Source organism: Phalacrocorax aristotelis, chromosome 1 (assembly GCF_949628215.1).
Source record: "Phalacrocorax aristotelis chromosome 1, bGulAri2.1, whole genome shotgun sequence".
NCBI classification, from domain to species: Eukaryota; Metazoa; Chordata; class Aves; order Suliformes; family Phalacrocoracidae; genus Phalacrocorax; species Phalacrocorax aristotelis.
This window is the reverse complement of record NC_134276.1, coordinates 105668205-105690074: the sequence shown is the minus strand read 5'-3', so window position 1 is coordinate 105690074 and position 21870 is coordinate 105668205. Positions and strand designations below refer to the sequence as shown.

The window sequence follows — 21870 nt, the reverse complement described above, 5'->3', positions numbered from 1 at the left end:
CACTGCATAACGCTGATGCCATTCTATCAGATACAGCAATTTTTCAATGGGTTACAGTTCAGGCCACTGCTCTGCTTTTCAAATCAATACATCTTGGAATAAATCTAGGTAAGCCATATCTCTGTGAGGGTAGAATACGACAGGCAAAGCCCACAAGAAAATCCACTGCATTAAGAGGAAGTAATTGAGACACCCCTTTGTTTGTTTGGTTAGCAGGCAGAACAAGATTGGGGTGTTTTTATGAGAATGTCTGATGTGTGATACTTGCTTCTGTTTGCTCTTCAATTCCATTGAGTGCTCACTCTAAAAGAACACAGGGCTATCGAAGCCCCAAACAGTAAACCAGTAACAACTTTTCAATAAAGACTTAAAAACCACATCAATGTCAAATATACTTGCAGAAAATCTTGGTAGTGTTAAGCTATATCGTGCCTCACAAAATGGTTTCCCAAACATACAAACTTGCAGAAATACTACCAAAGATCACCAAGATCAACGAAAGTTGAGACAACCGTTTTCTGTGGTAAACCAGAAATACTCAAAGCTTGCTGACATGCAATATATTGTGCTTTGTGCTTTACCTGTTAGAATAGCATAGTGTCAATTTCCCACCATTTAAATCTAAATTTTTGAAGAACAAAAGCCTGGTTTTAGAAGACAGAGACAAGTTACTAAGTTTCAGAGTACAAGCCTGGCACTGAAAGTTGCGCTTTTATAGTCCTTGTTAAATTAACGTGACTTCAGTACTTGGTATCCTCGGTTCCCGAGATGACGGAGGATCACATTCATGTCTGGGAGTTTCTGGAGTTACAGACTGACGACTGTGCTGTAAGAGTAAACTCCTGTGCTTGACAATCTGTCTTCACCTCACTGCATTGTGTAAGCTTAGATGATTGAGGGTACATTTAATCTAGTCAATGTAATCCCAGTTTCAGGAATAATTGTGTGCACTTCCCAGCATAAACTTGGCTGAAGAGCATTTTTGCTGAGGTATGTGAGAAAAGGTTGGCCAGCTTTTCCTGGTGGACGTCAACTCCTGAGAAATTAGATAAATCTGAGGATCTGCATATAAGTGACTTTTTGCTGTTTCTCTCCTCTTGACTTACCTCCTCTAAACAGTGCAAAATGGTCAGTTTTGTTATGAATAAATTGCCTATTACGTTGCAAAAAATCAAAGCCAGGCTCGAGCAGCAGGGGTTTCTCAGCAGGGGAGGCCCATGGCTGCAGGGGGCCACTCAGCCCAGGCCTCCTGCCAGAGCCCCACAGCAGCTCCCTGAAACAGATGGGGATTTCTCCAGGCACCCACGCACACAAACCAAGATCTTTACCTGAATGTGATGAGACCCCTGCTGACATTTTAAACTTGCAGCCAAACCAAGAAGTCTTAAAGTAGTCTAACCTGAACAGAAACAAGACCGTGGGGAGTTCAAAGGGAGTGATTTCTCACTTTTAAAAGAATTCCTAATCTTCTGATGCTGTCCCCAACAGAAACACAGCAGCAGCACCCTCATCATGATTACAGTAATTACTACTCAAGCAGCTGGCAAAAGAAACAAAACGGCATTGTCTGGTCAGTCAGGAAACAAGGGGAAGTTCTGAGATCAGTCGCAGCTAACCTCCACAGCTCAAGTTTAAAGCACTGAATAGCAATCCCCTGCAGCCTGAGGTCTGCAAGCATTGAATAGAATTAAAAAATCAGTCACTTGAATTCATTCAAACAAGCAGTTTCTTTTAAAATATGTAATGCTTATGTTTCATGAAAAAGAGGAAAACCACAATTTAATGAGCTTCACTTATGAAGTAAGTGTGATTTTCATGTCGTGAAGCCAAGAGCACTATGTCTTCATAGGTGGGCTCTGATGTCAAATATTCCTGTAGGCCTGTGTCACTGTTCTGCTGTCCCAGAAACATTCATTGAATGAGAACCTTAGCAGCTTGGTGTTTTAAAGGTGAATTGCAAAGGTTTTTTTATTTTTTTCCCTAATTATTTTCTAAAAGTAAAAAAAAAGATGCTAGATCTTTATGCAGTAAGAAAACACACCCTTTTAATCTTTCAACTTTTTTTCCGGTGCTACCATCTTTTTTTAATTCAAAAATTATTAAAGCAGTGGTTTTAAGAAAAATTGGCACTTTACAAACACTCAAACCTACACGTTAAACCAAGAATATGTACAAACATCATAACCTTGCAATTCTTTGGTTTATATCAGTAAACTCTGATTAAAAGCTTCTTACATGGTTTAAGTAATTGGCTAAAATAGCTGTGGAACAGTCCTAGTTCCTTTGTGCAGTCAGATATACTGGAAGTAATTTCTGTGACGAAAGTGTTAGCTGAAAGAAGAAAAGGAAATTTGCCACTTGAAATTTTCTTGCTCTAACTTGGAAATAGACTTGGTACATAATCCCATCATCAGATATCAGCGATCTGATTGCTGAACATCAAAGCTTCAACATAAATTACCCTCCTTCTGCATAAGAGTTAGGTTTTCTGCTCTGGGATTAGGATAAATTGTTTTTAGAAAAAAAGAACAAATAAGCTTTGCAAAAGGTCTGGTATTTCCATTTTTAGTGAGCTTTCCTCAGCCTCGTGAGAATGAGTCTGCAGAACGCCAACTGACTGCAAAAGCATTTAACCGATTATCAGTGAAACCCTTCTAACTTTGCAGTTACCTTTGAATAGCAAAGGACACATAAGGAAACACGATCACTGACTTTGCCTAGAAATTTTGCTCTAGATTTCAGCATGAGAAAGGTGAACAGTGCATCAAGAGCTGAAGGGTAGCAAGGGAAAGCACTGAAAAAAAAATGTTAGTCCTTATAGTCCTTTAAAAATTATACGCTGCGGATAGGCTGATGTTCTTCATTTTTATATATGTATCTTAAGAGAAGATTAAAATCTTCATGAAATAAGACCTGATGAGACGTAAATAAAGCCCTTTATCATCTCTGGCTACATCCTATCTCCTTAATCATACTTCCACTTCCAGTATACTTCTGTCAAACATCAGCTACTATCTCAGCAGATTAAAAAAAAACAGGCTCCCAAAGCCAACAGATGGGCTGATCATGGAGGTCCTCTGTGTTTGTGGGCTCCAGTGACTTTTCCTCCACAGCTTCAAGCAATGGATTAACCATGTTTGCTGCAGGGCGGTAGCGGACCAGGCATCTACAGCCAGCAACGTCCCAAAGCAATATCCCAGTGCAAGTGCAACCTGAGCATTTCCCAGGAAGAATAGATGGAGCTTGTGACAAAGTTCCCCTCAGCAAGATGGATCTCAGCAGCCAGGAGCTCTCCCTCTGGCAATTCAGTCTGTCTTCCCTTGTTTTTGACAAGCTATCAGCATTCTTCTGGCCTCATATTATATTTGGCTGCATGGCAACATCTTCGAGAGCTACAGTGAAGCTCTGAGCACATCTAGTCAGGAAATAAATGGTGCATAAAAACTCTTATGAACACACTGATGGACCATGCAGCAGGTCACTCTGAGCAGCAGGTGAGAGCTGTGAAGTGTTTTGCTGTTCTGGCTGGAGACTGACCAAAGTTATTCCCTTCAGTCTCCAGATATCTGGGTGTCAGAAGCAGCCGAGGCTCTGCAGGGGCAAGGGAAAGGCTGCCGTTTCTTCTAGCTGTCCCTGGCTGCTCCTCAGGGACACTGTTCATATCCTTGTCTTTCAGGACAAGTGATATAATTTATAGGTAAAAGAAGATAGTATATCAGCAGACTAGAGGTTACACACAGCTACAATACACTTCTCTTCTAGGTCAGCTCTATGATGTGCTTTGGGCTGTCCTCCCCAGCAACCCCGCCAAAGCCTGAACTGAAATTTCTTCTCTGAAGCTTTCAGGATTCTCTCCTCATTTCTTTCTTCTATCAGGCCACATGCTGAAGCAGCTTTGCTAGCCAGCAGAAATTAGCCTTCCTCAATAATCCATTTTACCTTGGATTTCATTTAGGTAAATCTTCCAACAGCTCCAAAGAGCTTGCTTTAGCAAGAGACAGGTCTGCCTCTCGAAGTCTGAGTGAGGTCTACTACTCCGTAAGTTTTCTAGCAAAAATATAGCATGATTTGTAGTTAAATTTTTTAATGACTACCTTTTCTTAGGCACGGGAGAAATGATAGAATTAGAGAGATGTGAGCAATGTTTCCTTGGCTATAATGGTGACAGAAAAACTATGTAGGCTGAGCATTTATATATCACAGATATACCACAGAATATTGTGCATTCCATACTGATTTACAATATAGTATATCAAGATTATCTAATCATTATCACTACTTAGAAGACCTATTGATTTGGGAAGTCTTATGACTCTTGCACGATAAACTGTGAATCTAGCTGCAGGAGAACTAAAGTATTTGTGTGTGAAACATCTGACTCCAGCAAAGTCAGTGAAAGTTTTGTGAGGGAGCAGTAGTTGGGTGGGGTTTTTTTAGACATCTAGGGTTTCTCCCCACTTTGTACTCACTCCCATTAATACAGACTAGGATGGCATCAGAGCCAGCCGAACCCCATACTCACGTTAATATGGGGCTGTCCTATGAAAGCCTCACACAAATAGGAACATCCTGCAGAAATGGCCAGAAAGAGAAAAATATTTTACTGAAGTGCCACAAAGTCACTGAAGTAACAATCATAAAAGGTCAGTCAGGTTTCTCTTAAGGTACAGGATTACAAGCTTGGAGACCTTCCTTTTGATGGCTGACCAGTACAGATCCCCAGGTACTGTAAATCACATATCACAGAATGGTAGGGGTTGGAAGGGAACTCTGGAGATAATTTCATCCAACCCCACTGCTTGAGCAAGGCCACCCAGAGCAGGGGGCACAGGACTGCGTCCAGGTGGGTTTTGAATATTTCCAGGGAAGGCGACTCCACAACCTCCCTGGGCAGCCTGTGCCACTTCTCTGGCACCCTCACAGGAAAGAAGGATTTTTCTCATATTTAAGTGGAACTTCCTGTGTTCCAACTTGTGCCCATTGCCCCTTGGCCTGTCATTGGGCATCACTGAAAAGAGTCTGTCCCCATCCTCTTGACACCCACCCTCCAGATATTTATAGGTATTGATAAGATCCCCCCTCAGTCTTCTCTTCCCCAGGCTGAACACACCCAGGTCTCTCAGCCTTTCCTCATGAGGGAGATGCTCCTGTCCCCGATCATCTTGGTAGCTCTCCACTGGACTTGCTCAAGCAGTTCCCTGTCCTTAAACTGGGGGGGCACAAAACTGGGCACAGTACTCCAAATGTGGTCTCACTAGGGCGGAGTAGAGGGGGAGGATAACCTCCCTCGACCTGCTGGCCACACTCCTTTTTATGCACCCCAAGATACCCTTGGCCTTCTTGGCCACAAGGGCACAGTGCTGGCTCAGGGTCAGCTTGCTGCCCACCAGCACTCCCAGGTCCTTCTCAACACAGCTGCTTTCCAGCAGGTCAGCCCCCAGCCTGTACTGGTGCGTGGGGTTGTTCCTCCCCAGGTGCAGGGACCTTGCACTTGCTCTTGTTGAATTTCATGAGGTTCCCCTCGGCCCAGCTCTCCAGCCTGTCCAGGTCTTGCTGGACGGCAGCGCAGCCTTCTGGTGTATCACCCACTCCTCCCAGCTTGGTATCATCAGCAAACCTGCTGAGGGTACACTCTGTCCCTTTGTCCAGGTCACTGATGACTATGTTGACCAGGACTGGACTCAGCACAGGCCCCTGGGGAACACCGGTAGCTACAGGCCTCCAACCAGACTCCGCGCTGTTGACCACAACCCTCTGAGCTCTGTAATTCAGCCTCTTGGTTCTTCAGCTTTCCTCAGTTCAAGCTGTCAAGAGTGCACTAAGAAACTGAACCGAGTTTTTTTCAGCCATGCACTGGTCATGGAACAGAAAGTACACACGTGTGGCAAATTAGTTCATGCAAGCTGAAAATGGGTAGCATGACTTTTTCTTCCCTCAAAAGTACCCAGCAACAGTACTCAGCTTGTGTCAACCCTAATTCCATGCAGATCAGATTTTCCTTTGTTGCAGCTTATCAAGAGTTAATAGTTAAGCCAAGAGAAACAAACACCAAGAAAGAAAAACACTATTATGGCTACATTACATCCTTTAACATATTCTTTTAAGAGGCTGAGTATACATATTTGAAGGAATAATTTTCAGATCATTAAGCACAATGCCTTCCCGAAGAAAACATTCTTGCCTGATCACTTCTAGAAATAGCTGATATCTGAGGCTATGTGAGAAAATTGCCATGGATCAAGATAAAGTAGGATTTGAAGCCAGTCCAGCTAGACTAGTGAAAAGACTATATATTCACCCTAATTCTGAGTTAAACTGGATTTTTTTCCTAATAGCATAATGGCTTGAAAAGTCTTTGCTCCTTAGCAAGGAGGTATTGACAAATCAAAAACACTAAATGCAAAACATTTCCTTGAATTTATAAAGTAGGTTTTCTGTGCAACGCATCAGGTATAAAGTGGTATATAAAATCACATCAGATTATGTGAGACCGTTCAGCATTCTGAACCCTTTTGATGTTACGTTATTTGGGAAAAGATCCAATAAATTAACTTAAAAAATGTGTAAGAAGGGTTAACACAGTAATTAAATACTTCTTTTCAGTGTTGTATTATAGGCTTCCTCCTCTCTTCAGTTTTATGAGCACTGCTGGAAAAGCTGGATTATGATTTTGTTATTTTCCAGCACCTCAGTGTTTCCCCTTTTCCCCAGGATCATTTTATTTGCAATGAGAATTCATGAGAGAAAGCCCTCAGTAAAACTGACATTTTCAAAACATGCAGTTTTGGATCCTACAAGGCCTTCAGCAGACATCTCACTTTCCTGCTGAGCTCAGGCGGAAAGCTGCCGACATGGTCAATGGGAAGATTAATGTTCCAAGAGACTTTTTTTAAAAAGGAATAAGGCAAGATACTGGCACGCATTTTGTATCTGTTTGGTTTAACAATTAAGATAAACCAAATAGAAGCTTGCTGCACCATATGCTTAAAGTAAAGAATTTAGTGTTAAGAAAACTTTATATTATTTCAACTGAGAAAGCATATCCATCTCTGTCACTGCGTTCTATGCATGCATATGCAGGACACAGATCTAATCAGTGGCTGAAGTTGTGCTATGTCAAAAATCTAATAAATGTAATATTTTAGTCTTTCATGGATGTAGCAAAGGTTCATTTTTCTGGGGAGCTATTTATAGCATCGTATAATGAAGGTACGAGCTTCCCTTCTCTGCAACCATACAAATATTCCTTCAGAAGGATTAAATCTCTGAATTATAACTTGGAAACACTGAGCTCTGCTGTGAGTTTGATGGCAAGCCTGGCTCCAAATACGGTGGTTTTGCATCTCAGTGGAATAGCTACATCAGTCACATTTGTAACCCCTGCTGCCTTTAGGGTTTCGCAGAGTTGGCTTTGTGCTTCCATTAAACAGAAGCTGTGGGTCTCCAGGTGTCTGACAGCCACTTGAAAGTCAATTTGTAGTTGTTTATGCCTATTTTAGAGCTGGTCCTCATGGTATTAGCCAAAGGGACAGCGGCAAACAAGTAGCACAACATTTCAAGTGGCCCATGAAAGGGAGGCGATAGGGAGCTTTACAGGCTGTTACCAGCAATCTTGCATTTCCACTTGGCAGGACTGGGATGCACACAGAGGAATTAATTTGGATGTGGGGCAAAAATCACTAAGAGCTGGACTGGTTTAGGATTCCCTCGAAGATCATAAAAATAAATTGGTGTCCTGGATTTATTCCTAAGATTCAGTCTGTTTTCTCCCAATACTTACCATATTTCAACAGCTATGCATTATTCTCCTTACAGTTGTCCAGCTGCCCCCATTTTACATTTACTATATTTTATCTTTTAGGGATGAATTAAAACCAGCAGTTCTGCCTTTTCCTCTGCCTGTAAAATAAAACTCCAATATAGTTATAACTGCTTATATTTTCTGAGTTTTACCTATCATATCCTTTCCATTCTTCAAGAAGACACTGCTGTTGCCAAGTCTGGGGTGATGCTGTATCCTGTTCCTGTTATCATGTGACTTCACGTTTGCAAAATTTACCACTAAATCCATTTTGCTTCTTGCTAAAGGAAAACACTCTAGTATACAAGCTCGCTTTAATTTTAAGTTATATTTCTTGTCTATATGTTATGAAGTGGAATAATATAAACAGATGTAGTGATTCCTCTGAGCTTGTAGAGAGCCCAAAAAACACCTAGGGTAAGAAGCAAGGATTGACCAATTCACTTTATAAGGTCAAACTGACAATTATGAGCAAGTTGTTCTAGCTTGAAATTATCATTCGGTCTCTTTCCAGGCCATGTTTGGATATTCAGTGTTTCTGACTTTCACAGAACATCAAGTGCATTATCTGTACTTTGTGCCTTTTAACATCACCCGCGCAGACCATGTGGAACACCATGTAACACTGACCCGACAGCAGAGAGGAGATAATTCTGCATCTCAAGAGAAGAATGTCTCAAAACAGTATTAAATACACTTACATGCACCTGAACCCACCAATCTACAGGCCCTACCATCTGGAGCAAAATCCAGTTGGAAGGACCGGGAGCACCTGCTGAGCTCCTGGTTTGGAGCTCAGCACACCCCACCTACATCCCATGTTCATCGTGTGTGTTAGATTTCAGAGTAGATCACAGAGGAGTCTAGTCTGTTCAGGAGGACCAGGAGAACAACCCCCCTGTGATCCCTCACCTTTCCCCAACCCCCCGGCCCACCCTTTCTGGGGGAGTAAGGCTTGAGGGTGAACTGCAGAGCACAGCTGTACCACCAAATCAACATAGTTTTAATCTGCCTCTGGTTAAAAATATATTAACACATCAAAGTCACAGAATCTCCTCCTACTATCAACTCCCACAAAAATGGTTGATCAAAATAAAATAAGAAAAGGTCATAGCGATGGAGAGACAGAAGCAAATTTTTGCATACAATAAGAATACCCCAAGTGGATTAACACGGAATAGAAGTACATTTAATGCAGCACTGTGGTACACATAATGAAAGAGAGGGCAAATCAGCCATTAATTAGCCATCTTTTATCATTCCAGAAGACAGCATCTAGGATCAAAGTCTGGGGTAATAGCTCAATAGTATATCAAAATAAGCATCACATATGCCATGCTGAATTTCTGCCCCATTTGCTGAATGCTGTAACTCAGAATCCAGATGTTACAATAGCAAACCTCACCATCTCCTTTCCAGCAACTGGAACCTTGACAGCAAATAAAACAGTAGCATTCATTCCTGAGTGAAGAGCTATACCAAGGTTAAGGGATACGATCACAGTATTGCCAAAGCTTGATCTTGGGAGTATTCAAAAGCAAACTTTTCTCTCTAGAAATATATCTGTTCTCCAAGATGGACTCAGATTGTCTGAATTAAACTCCTGCTTTTAATCCGCTTCTAGAAGGTTCCACCTCTAAGATTATTTTAGTAATTTCTTATCTTGGATGAAATGTGTAATTTCTTTATTGACTATCCTACTAAAGGGTTGGTCTTTTCTCCAGGCACTTACAATTCCAAGTTTTCCTCCATATTTAGTAGTGCTTTCAGCTTAATCTAATATTACCTCTTTTTCCAAAGCCTCATTCGCACTGGGTGCGTAAACTTCAAGTTCAGATTCAAAGTCTTGATGGTTGAAGGAAAAAAAATTAGGGAAACCTTCCACAGTGCCAGGTCAACATCCAAGCATACACTTTGAGTAGATGCTTAAGTCTCATGAAGGTCTGTTTCTCTGTATACAGGTAATGGCTCAGAATATTTCCTAGTTACGTCTCTCAAACCAGCATACTGGATGCTTCTCTTTTACTTCCAAGACAACATGTCAGAAAGTACATTAGATCGATACATCATGCATTTACACTTAGCTTTACATTTAGAAAGTCTTCTTGAAACCACCCTTTGCATGCACTGTGAGAACTAAAGCCACGTGACAAGACTCCTTTAACCAGTGTCTAGGAAAAGAACCACCCACACACTCACAAGATTAAAAAAAACCCAACACAACTTGTGATGCTATACCTTTATTCAACACAAAGATGTAAAGTTGGAAATTTGTTTTTAGAGAACAGATTTTTCCTCCAGCTATGCAGAAGACTCCTCAGATTTTATTTTAGGATAGAATTAAGGCTCACAATACACGTCTTTTTAAACCCAGTCATGATTATCAGCACTGTATATAGGTACTATTTAAAGAGTTTATTCCAATTTAAGTACTCCATGGTTATTTGCATTGCACTAGCTTCTTTGCCTCTTTCATTGAGCCACATAATATTTAGATGTACAATTGTTAATTTTAACTGTTAAAAGGGAAGTCCCAGACTTCCTCTTATCTACAAGAGACAACCCACAGCAAGTAAGGGGCTGCACTGGGCCTCATGTGATTAAAGCTGGTTAGTGGCCTGTGCACCAGATCCCACTCCAAGATGATTTCTGGTTAGAAAGGAACACGTTTGGACTAATCCAGACTTTCACTTCTGATTTAGTACCCAGGCCCATTAGCAAGGGCTGAAACACAGCAACCATTGGAGGAACTGAAGTAAAAGGACACCAGAAAGCATCCCAAAATGATGACCAGAAAGCAGCAGAAGCATCTCAGAGGGCATCCGCCAGCAGTTCAAGACGGCCAGGTAAGCGACCATTCACTGTGCCAGTCTCCTGCAGTCCCCGCCTGCTGGGGAGCAGCAGGCAGCCGGGCTGGTGCCAGAGACTGCCAGCAGCCCTGACGGAGCGGCAGAGGAGGCAGCCAAAGGGAAAACCCTGCAGGGCCTGAGTCGTGCTTCTTGCTGCTGCAGTGAGCAGCAGGGACAACTTATAACCGGGCTCCAGGGGGTCAGGGGGCCTCTGTACAGACTGCTGCTGCCACCTCCTCCGCGGTCTGCAGGGCTGTGACCCTGCACCTCTGCACTTCAGGGCACTGGCAGCGCTTCAACAGTAATAAGATGGATACTCTTGGCTGCTCACTCATTTTCCGGAATAGCCACTCGTTCCCGACCAGTACAGAAGACTCAATAAGTATGAACTTCACATCTCTGGAAGATTTGCCTTCTACTAATACAAGCTATATCCCAAACTAAGGTATTCCTGTAGCCATTTAGAAGAACTCTCTGGACAAACAGCTGTTTGTCAAGAATGAGAGGAAAGATACGGTCTTAAAGTACACTGTACCAAGCACAGTCTGGTACTTCTGAGGTGTTTTAGGAGTAAGAGGTTTGGCTAGTTATAAGACAGCTTATATTGAGAATATCTGGCGTCTCTAATGAAATACTTGATATTTCTCCTAACCGATGTTACAACTAGATCTCATTCTTACATGAAATAAAATGCAAAACACTAACCAATAAGCGTTAATGAAATTGGTGCTGCTGAATGCCAGTTGGCACAAGGACACATGCTATTAGCCTTCCAGGTGATGCCCCAAAATACAGTGACAGTTATTGTATTGCCCTTTTCTTTGTTATTCATGGGTAAGTCTCACTATGGAACAGCTGGTTTTCCTCCACTGAGCAGGTGAATAAAATCATCACCCACACTTTTTCTACTTGAATTAACATGCTGTTGCCTCCAGAATTATAAGGTTGAATGATTAAACTCAAGAAGTGGTTGTTCCTCTTAATCTAACACATACCAGAAACTCCAAACCAGCAGTCAACACGCAATAACTGGCTTCCTGAAAGACAGCAGATCTGAAGTCTTTTCATACCAGCTCCTGACTGATCAGATGAATAAATGGAAGATGCAAGGGTTCCCTCATTGCTACTATTAATAAACATAGTATTTAAAAATATATATCTTTCAAGACCCATTCATGTTTCATGCCCGAAACCTGAACAACAAACAACAATTCTATTTACTAAGGAGAGATTAGTCATTCAAGAAATGTGAAGCACCAGGAAATGATTCCAGAGTTTATTTTAAAAGATTCATTGTTACCTGCAGACACAGACTAAGCAAACATTTCCTTCAGCAATAAAGTCAATAGCAGTCTTTCCAGCTACTGTAATGACTGCCGTTTTTGACATCTCAGTTGATAGTTGCCTGCTCCGTATTAGTCTGTTGAACTGACACCCACTATAAAAACAGAGAAAACTGAGACATTTTTAATTCTAATCTCCACACTCTAAACAGATAAGCAGTTTCCTCACATATTCATGGTATAATTAAGAAGTTATATCAAACAAAATGTGATTATCAGACAGGGAGCTGAATTACCCAGCACTTCAGAGATCCATAAGGCAGAAGCGGAGGACTTGTCCCTCTTTAGGTGCGCAGCTCCCTGCCGTGGCCCATGAGCTGCCTGAAACGGAGCACGGCACTGAAGCTCAGTTTTGCCACACGGTGGATATTTACTTACATGAAAATGAGCTGTGACTATATTAAGGGTGCTCGGGGGCAATACTAGGCAGCTGAAGAATTAAGGAAGGAGGAGGAAGGAGACTTTTCACAGAATACACCTTCCTGCCTTCTTCTTTTGTGAAATACTTCTGGATTTGTTCCAGTTACCCCTCCCTCTGATTTTGTTTGCTCTCTTTTTATCACTAGCATTGTTTGCATCAGAAATGCAGAATCATGAAAAAGAAGTTATAGAAAATGGTACTGACAACGAAAAACTTTATTTCTCCTATTCCTTGACCTTTTTCTTCCCCACGCATGCCAGGGAGGGAGCAGATTGCATATTACCTTCTTGCAGGCTAAGGAGTGTGCTGGCAAGTGATTCACCTCACAGCTGTAGGGACCTTCCTGTCCATTTGAATTAATGTGCTGCTGTGACGGGGAATAATTTATTCCCCTCCTTCCCCCCATTCTCCCTACAGGATTTTTACACACTCGGACACAAAGGTACATGCTTGCTCCCATGCACGTGTAAAAACATGCTCACACACAAAGCAGGTCTTGTTTCTGTAGCACTACAGCAAAAAGATTCTGTTACATGTCAGAAAACAAAGCCCAGCAAGCAATTATAGGTCCAAAGCTAAATTAATAATTTGCTATACTAGTGTGTAAAAAAGAAATATTAATGGATATGACGACCGAAGTGCAAATGGCTGAGGAATTCCAGAAACAAAAGTGTTGATCAGCACGATACTACCAGCGTCACTGCTCCAGCAAAGGGTCAGATTTAAAAATGATTTCTTGCTTTCTTGAAACAGGAACCGAGAACTCAAGAACTGCACCAGTCTGAAGTTCTTGTAGTTACAGTAGTGCCAAAGAATTGCCACAATTTATAGATAAACACCTCTCCCCCCCTGCAGCTGATTTCATTGCTGTCACAACAGTAGAGTTCCATGGATGTTACCCAGACCTACAGGGCATGCTAAGAATGATTCCTGAAGTCACCCTAATTCCTTGGGGCTTCAAGCTTTTTTTTTTTTTTTAATCACATAGTTCATGAAAGCCTTTTCTCTGTATTGAAACAGCCGGAAGAGATTTACATTGTTTTTCCTGTCTTTCACTTGAAATTTCAAGAGCTGCAAATCTTTTATCAAGGCATATTCCCCAATAACGTGCCAGAAGAAATCAAGGGAATACTCCCCTCTGCTAACTGTAGCATTCTAGGTATAACTCAATAACAAAGCCACAAACTTCCAGTATCGCTTGTGTACCCTCAGCCTAACCTACCTGCTACTTCAGAAGATGTATGGATCCACCAGTCCTAGATCATCTCTACCAGCCCCACGCTGCCCCTCCAAGGAACCTGAGAAAGCTAAAGTAACAGGAGGACTAATATTTAAGCAACTGAATACCACCCCAGGTGTTTAGACTGATCCATCCACAGGCAATGAAGAGAATAAGGCGTCTTCAGTAGGTGATTCATCTAACTTAACAGCTATCTAACATCTATTGTGTAATGGGTAGTTCTTTCTTCAGGAGCTCAGAGTCTCAGATAGCCTAAACAAGGCATGTTTCAAAAGAGACGTGCCAATACTTGCTATCGCTATGAAGGTCAGTAAACTTCATATTTATCTACCTTAAAGACAGCAGCAAGAAAAAAAAAAAAGAAGAAAAAAGCCTAAGTAAGAAAAGGCCAGACCCTGAAAGAGCAGGGCATGCATCCTTTTCAGATAAACTTTTTTTTGTAGGCAGTATCGTTCTCTTTCTAGCAGAGCATTTAAGTCAGAGAACAATGACAGCATAGGCTGTCAGTTATCTCATAGACATATTAACTTCTATGGTCTTGTTTCCCTTCTCATCAATATAGTTTAGGCAACATGACAGATGTAGCTTTTATTTGTTTTCTTGTTTACTTTAATGGCGTCAGGGTGACTTGCTGCCTGCATGAGGCCATTTCATTGGCCTTTTTAAGAAAAAAACAAGGTGGCAAATTGACAGTGGCCTGAAAAAAAGGTAGGAACCAATTATTTTGCTACCAAGTATCAAATTATGTTTTTGTTATCATACAGCCCTGCATTTGTAAACTTCAAATTTTGAGAATTTCAAACAAAGAAAAGAAACAAAAATCCCTGTTTGCTCAGCGCATATATACACAGCAGAAGAAGGATCTGTCACAGACCCAAAATCTATGGCAATTTTTGAAATCAAAATCAACGTGCATAGTTTGGAGGCATACTAGTAAATCCAACCTACCCATGACTGTCCCCTGGCTCTGGGGCCAGGAGCCATGGAGCACCCTGAGCCCATGGAGCGCCCTGAGCCCCAGCTCCCCCGCATAGCCTGGCTCCAGGCAGGCTGTTGATGGGCTCCCCGGTCCATGCTAACTCCCATAGTTGTACCCAGGAATTGTTTGGCAATGTACGAGTTCTTCTGGGCTAAAACCATTCAAAAAGTCAGAATGGGATCATGTCCCAGTGCCCAGGAGCCTTTAAACTAGTCGTACAGATGCATCCTTCCTGACTGCAGCACTGGTGCCAACCCTCTCTTTTCAGAGTGGCTTTAATAGCAGCCTCAGGGACAAAACCTCCCACCCAACGTAGTGTTCTCTGGGGCTGGTATGAAGCTTAGTGCCCCTCTGGCCACCACATTGAAGGGAAGGCTGAGCAGGTGAAGAGGACCCAAACTGCCGGCATTGAGCCCCGGTGCTGGCAGAGCTGCTCCGCATGAGAGCCAGGCATCTGCAGCAGGAGCAAAGGAGCTGTGGCAGGAGCATCTGGAAATAGAGCAGTGAGACTTTCCTGAGGAGGATGAGGAGCCAGCTGTGCAAATGGTAGAGAGCTGTATGCTGGGGAAACAGGAAGTTCTTCACACCCTGAGACTCAGCCAGGTGCCACCCAAAATCTGCATCGGTATTCAAACATTCAGCATTGCCTATAGCTGAAGGGGAGCCAGCAGAAAAGACTAGAGATACTGCCTGTGCTCAGAGAAGACAAGTGAGGTAAAGTAAATGAAGTTTAGAATGAAATCTGTGACTGGGTTGAAGACCCACATGTTTCTCCTCAATATTGTCTGGAAGTGCTAGTACCTCAGGAACACCTTGGGTTGTTTTAAGGCTTTTCATGAGTCTTTCTATAGCTGCTTCTCCTGTTTAACAATAAAAATCCCAAGGATGTTCAACTCTTGCTATATCTGAAGATGAGAATACTAACCAAAACCCACAAAAGACTTTCATATGTGTGAGCCATACTGACTTGTCTTTTTCTCATTGAGACTGGGATCTGGGGGCAAATGCTGACTATTGAACTAAAAAAGTGCCGTAAGTGTTTAGCACAGAAGATGTTTTATTTAGCCGAGAAATGGCTAAGAAAGAGCCAGTGTTATTTTACAATACTTTATCCTAGAATCCAGAGAAACTCCACCTTCTTTACTTCAAAGACATCAGTAAATTCCAGAGCATCCCATGAAGAGGATGCCTTCTTCTGCTACAAATGTGAAATTTTATTCAGAAAAGAGGTCCAGTTATTTATTTTAGAGATAATGCAAAGCAAAGGCTCACCAGAAGAGCTCTCAGTTCCTTGGGCTGCTTATTTAAAACAAGGCTTACCGTATAAAGTAAGAATATAAAAATACCTGTTTGGAGTACAACTTCAGGGAGGACAGAGAACAGCAGCATCACTTCTGATAGGGTTCTTCTTCATATGTGCCTTTGAAAATGTAGTAAAGATATCCTGTATCCTCTCTCTTTCTGGAACAGATGAAGGAACCATTTTGGGTCATAGCATCTCAGAGTTTTGACGTCCCTTATTAAGCTGAGACACAGAGAGATATTTACAATGATACCACTCTTCTAAGTTCCAAATGATTTGTTTCTCACATAGTCATTTACGGCTAAAAAAAAATATTAGATGTTGAAATGAAATAATTTTGTACATAGCACTGTGAATATAAATGGGCACTTTGATCACTAGCTGACACAATGGATTGTCTCCCTGAGAATAATTTGTGTGTTAGACTTATGTGTGCTTGCCCACCATCACGCCTATAGTAAGTTAAGCTACTTAATATGATTAGCTTCCAAAATGGAATTTACTGAATCAGAGAAGACAGGAGAAAATGAGGAAATAAAGTTTTCCTTACTGCTGAGTACTAAAAATACTGTGTGTCATTTTGTCTATGGGAATCTGAGTTTTGTCTTGTTTTAATTTATGGCACAGAATAGAAGTCACAGAAATGCTGTCTTCTCTTCAGATGACAGTTTAAGTGATAGAGTATAAGAAGCTCAAATTTAGATTTGGTTTATGAGAAAATAATTCACACAGTACGTCAGCTCTACCAGAGGCATCGTACAGAGACTGAAGACTGTCAGAGTCAAGGTTGCCGAGTTGTTCTAACAAGGTCCATGTCCTCTGGACACACAGAGATAAAGCTGAGACCTGGCTTTTGTCTCTGGTTGTGAACTAGGATCTTGTTTGCCTGTCTGTCTGTAGAGATGTCAAGAGCCATGGCTGTCCCTGTCTCCCCAAAGAAGCAACATTCTCTTCATGAAAAGACTGACAAGTTATAGTGCAGGGGTCAGCTTGATACAATTTCAGACTCCAGACATGAAATTTCTGTAATGTAAAAAAAAAAGAAAAGCCTGACAGGTTTGATAATCAGAAGAAAACCAGGGGGAACATTATTAAATATAGCTACTTCCATTGGCAGCAGTGGTACTAATTAATGTTGCCAATACAAGAAGTCAAACTTATAGCCATTAAAAAATTGCAAAAGTAGCTTCAATGTAAGCAATGTCATGTTCAGCTGAGCTTTAGTGGTTTCATTTTCACGCAGCATATAGTAAACATGCAAATAAGCTATTAAAGGATGTTCAGGTTAGTGGGGATCTAAAAGAGGAGGAGGAAGTTGGCTCCTTCCCTAGTGTTACCTGGAAGGTACCCTTTAGCATGGAAAGGATGGGGCAGATCTATACTGGGAAGGCATTTGGCTGTGTGGACGTCTGCCGAGCTGTGCGTGGTTGTGCAGGTCTGACTCTGGTTGCTACAGTCAGGAACAAAACAAAGTAAAATTTTTTCTTTTGAAGGAAACCAGGTCTGAGAAAAGCCATAAAACCAGCAGGAACATAAACTTGTTGAATCCCAGGGAGAAAAATTTTATGCAAATATAAGTAATGTTTTACTTAGAATTAAGCTTCTGGAGCTATTCACTCCCTGATTAAGCTGTGTGAAGAATTAGGCCAATTAAAAGGAATAGACAAGAAGAGAGAATTTTCCTGTCGCAGTATTTTATCTGGGGGCTGCTTGCGGCAGGAGCATTTCAAGTAGATGCAAACTTTTTAAAAATTTGTGTTTATTTATTCATTCTTTCGGTCTCAACAATCTTCAGCTGAAGGCAAATGGGAGGTCAGGGATACATGCATGTGTAATAATCAAAAGCTTCTAGGAAAGCACCAAGTTTATCCCTTCTTCTGGGAAAGGCAGACAGCAACCCTTTATTTTTACCAAGACAGATATAATTATTGCAGTTCTGTTTGTACAGTTTTATTGGAGATTCTTTTGAAAATCATAATAGGAGGGAGAAGAAAAGATGGCCTTTCACCAAAAGCTTGGAGAACCTGAAAAAAACCTCTTACTTATCACTGCATAAAAGGAATATACTGTTCAAGAGATGCCTGCGAGCTGGCCTCCCACTGCTTTGAGCCTAATTTGGTTGGAGATAAACAGAAAAATAGTGGCCCTTGAAAACTCAACATCACACTGCAAAAATCTGGTCTAATGTTAACAGGGACCTTCAGCTGCCATTGCCACAGTCAGATGTTTTAGAAGTGTTGATTTTCTTGTACTGATGATAAAATGTTATGAGACTATTTGTCCAGTGTGTGCTTAGTGGCTTATTTTTCAAAGTTAAGTACATTATCTCATCTGTTTCAGAACATTTTTCTCTCAGAGAAACCGTATGACATTAGACTGCTCTGAGTATGACTGCCTGCCAAGTCTCCTTTGTCTCTTCACTATGTAATTACAAGTCCAAAGAATGACACAAATGTAGGAAACTGTAGTCTGAAAAGCTGCGCTTACAGCAACCCATTTTTCTCAGCAAGGAGAACAACAAAGTCAGAGCAAGGTTTTTGGCCGAGTTGGACAATGAAAACATTTTTGCATGAATATTCATTCATATCTTCTAAGTCTTCAGCTGATTACACCGGTTCTGCCTGCCTTCCATGAATTTCAGATTTCGAGAACATTCGTCTTGGAAATGAGGTCCCATAGGAGTTATGACAACCTGCATAACAAACCCATGTGGTGACTGTGGGGGTATGTAACTCCACCTCCTCAGCGTTACTTCACCCTGATCGTTCCTCTCCACCAAACTGCTGAGATCTGCTCCTGGAGCAACCTCACATTTGTTACCACTTTCGTGCGCTCTTGACACGAGTGTGGTGCGCATTCACTGTGCTAATTGAGCAGATCTGTGCAAGTTCAGGCATGTCCTGATCTTCCCTACAAGAATCCGTGTACAGTGTGGAATAACTCAAAGAATTGTTTTGAAAAGTAGGATCAGCCCATTCTGATACACAAAAAGATTTGAGAACAAACCATCCACATGAACTGCTCATTTAGAAGCTCGTCATCAGGTGATGCACCAGTCTGGTCCCTTACCTGATCACCTTCCTTGAGGGAAGGTGACTTTTTAGCACCTGTCAGAGTTGTCATATTCTTCCCTGCTTCTGTTCTCTGGACCATCACGGAATGAGCTCCTGCAGGTTCAAAGGGAGACTGAATCTGAATCTAGGAGCCTTTTTTCTTCCTTCCTGCCCGTTTCCCCAGACATTTTGGGTGACTTAAGCTAACACAGTCATGTGGCAAACCATTTTACAGTGCTAATACGCAGTTACAGAGCAATCCCTAGCTCATTAGGGTGCCTGTCCCACAAAATACAGTTTTATTATTATTTTCCCTGCCATCATTTGTGCAGAATGCTTTAGCTCTGAAGGAAAATTTGGGGCAATAAGAAAATTAAAACAATGACATAGAACTAGAGAAAGGAGAAACTATTTGCCCCAGTAGGTCTCTTAAGGTCAAGCAAAAGAAGGATATATCTGGTTACCCTCCAAGTGACTCTCCCAAAAGGCCCACAGGTCTGTACCATCTTTTGTTAAACCATCTATGTTTGTTCTTTTTATAGTCCTGAACAGTAATTTATGCCTGGATTGGCTGAGATATTAAGTCCCTGGTGTTGCCACTATGATGCTTAGGCAGAACATACCACAAATGAAGAAGGACAACTGATTGTGTGTGCAGTTTTGTGTGTCAGAAGTGTTGAGGAGAAGGGCATTTTGAGGAGGCACATGACCATATTAATCTCAAGCGAAGCAGGGGACAACTCACTACGAGAGGGACTTACCTGGCCCAGGGAACTGACCCATGAATCATCCTTGTGGGCGATGTGTTTCCTTAGCCTGTAAGTTCGACTTAAACTCAACTCAGAAGCTCAGTTTTGCACTGGGGGGAGTCTCACTTATTTCTTCCAATGCTGATATCAAGTCTTTCATTTCACTCTCTACGTGGGCAGCCTAGGCAAGCCTTTTTAGACTCAAGCCCTCCTGGCCTTTAGGTTGGAAATGTCCATCCTAGAGGGAGTGCCTTGAAGGCAAGACGGGGCTTTGAGGGGGCTTCAATGGAGTTTGCAGAGCATCGTTCAGTTTTCACTGGGGAACATTATTTCCTCTGCAAAACTCCTCCACCATCCATAAGCCAAGGCTGGGGAATTCACTTTTTTCTTTTTTTTTTTTTTTGTCAAAAGCAATTTTCTAGAATTGTCAGAATCATTCTGCCTTCATCTGTACCCACAGGCAGATTTCTACAGAGGGCTATCAACCATTGTGGTTAAAGACACAGGTCTTTTCTACTTTGCAAAGACCTCTGTATGGTCTGTCTTTCATGAATACACACACACACACACACACACATAAAAACCTCCACAGCCCCATTTCCCTGCTTGTTACGGGTAGTACAGATGATGTGAGAGGCAGTCTCCTAAAAGCTTTCTGGCTAGCAGCACACAACTCCTTTAATCTATTCAAGTTCTTTAATGGCCTCACCAGAACCATACCTGAACCCCTTGCCGACTTTACGTGGTTCTGTTTTACAATGCCCCTCTGACACAGAGAAATGCCATCCCTACCTTACAGACAGGGAACTGAAGCACAGCAAAGATTAGATGTTGAAAATCACAGCTGCAGCAGAGTTAGGAGCAATAGCAAAGTACATCCTTGGTGAGTGTTCTATTCATCTGACTATCCTATTAAGAGTTACATATTTGGAAAGGAAAATGAGGGTAAAATAATGAGGGAAGGAGACATTAATAGAAAGAAAGGAACCGCAGGAAAGAAAGATTTATCATCAACTGATTTTACTGTGTAATCAGGCAATTGCTCTCCATTTTGACTGCTTGAGAGTGTCCCCAGTCGCATAACTAAAATGGCATTTGGGGCAAGATTTCATGTTCCATTTAGTGCTGCTGCAAGTGTGGGATGTACGGGAATGAGAAGGGCCCCTGCATGAGGGAGCAAAATCTGCTTTGATCCAGGACCCCAGGGGAAAGAGGGAAGAGAAAAGCAAGACAGCCATAAGAAAACCTCTGGTTAGTGATTTGAGAACATGTCCTGTAAATAGGTTAAACGCTGATGACTGGCCAGCTGCTTCTAAACACTGCAAGCATATGAAGCTTCGGGTGCTGCTTACTCAAACTGAGGCGCTTGGAGTCGGATTTTTGTTCTGGGGAAATGGCTCAGAGCTTCAGGCACTCAAGTTTCAGAAACTCAGGCCGAACTCATTCTGACCATAAAAAAAAGAGCAGGAAAATAAGAAAAGGAAAATCAGCCATTCTGCAAAGTGAGCTAGAGCCACTGTCCCTTGGGTATCTCATAAATAGGGTTATCAACAGACACTCTGTTGATAACCTTTGGGAAGCTGTTTTAAACTCAAAGGCTGTATTTCAATAATTATACAAATTATACTTTTCTAGATTATTCTTGCTCCCATTTTAATCAAGTTTTCTTTTGCAAGAAAAACAAAAATCTAGACTCTTAACTACCATCTCCCAAGACAGCACTATTATTATAAAAGAAAAACAGATTTAGAGACTTAATAATGAAGTATAGATTACGTTTTCTTGAGTAAAAAGAATCACTTCATAATATATTGCTTGCAATAAAGAGTAAGCCTCAGATTTCATGCAGCAATATTAATTACTAAGGAGAGAGAATGAAAGAAATCACGTCAGATTAAGATTCTTCTGAATCACAGCAGAGAAGATAGAGTGCATCTTCTGAATAAACAGATTATGTTACAGGGAGTAAAATTAGCAGGCAATCTTCAGCGATGCCTGCCTCTAACAGTTCTCCATATGACTTCTTGTGGGCAGGCCCAGGGGAGAACAACCGACGGCAGAATGATTATTTCAGCTTCCCGTGTTATTATTCTGCAGCCTTTCTCAGAGCGAGGGGATATTAACTATTCCAC

At 41.7% G+C, this 21870-nt stretch overlaps 1 long non-coding RNA gene across 1 annotated transcript in view; it reads right to left on the bottom strand.

The window, feature by feature from the left end:
* LOC142061004 (uncharacterized) overlaps positions 1-16129 on the bottom strand; it is a 48517-nt gene extending 32388 nt beyond the window's left edge. Inside the window, exon 1 of the long non-coding RNA XR_012662009.1 lies at positions 15980-16129. This is a non-coding gene — a long non-coding RNA (uncharacterized LOC142061004). The remainder of the gene's footprint in view (positions 1-15979) is intronic.
* Between the last annotated feature and the right edge of the window lie 5741 nt (positions 16130-21870).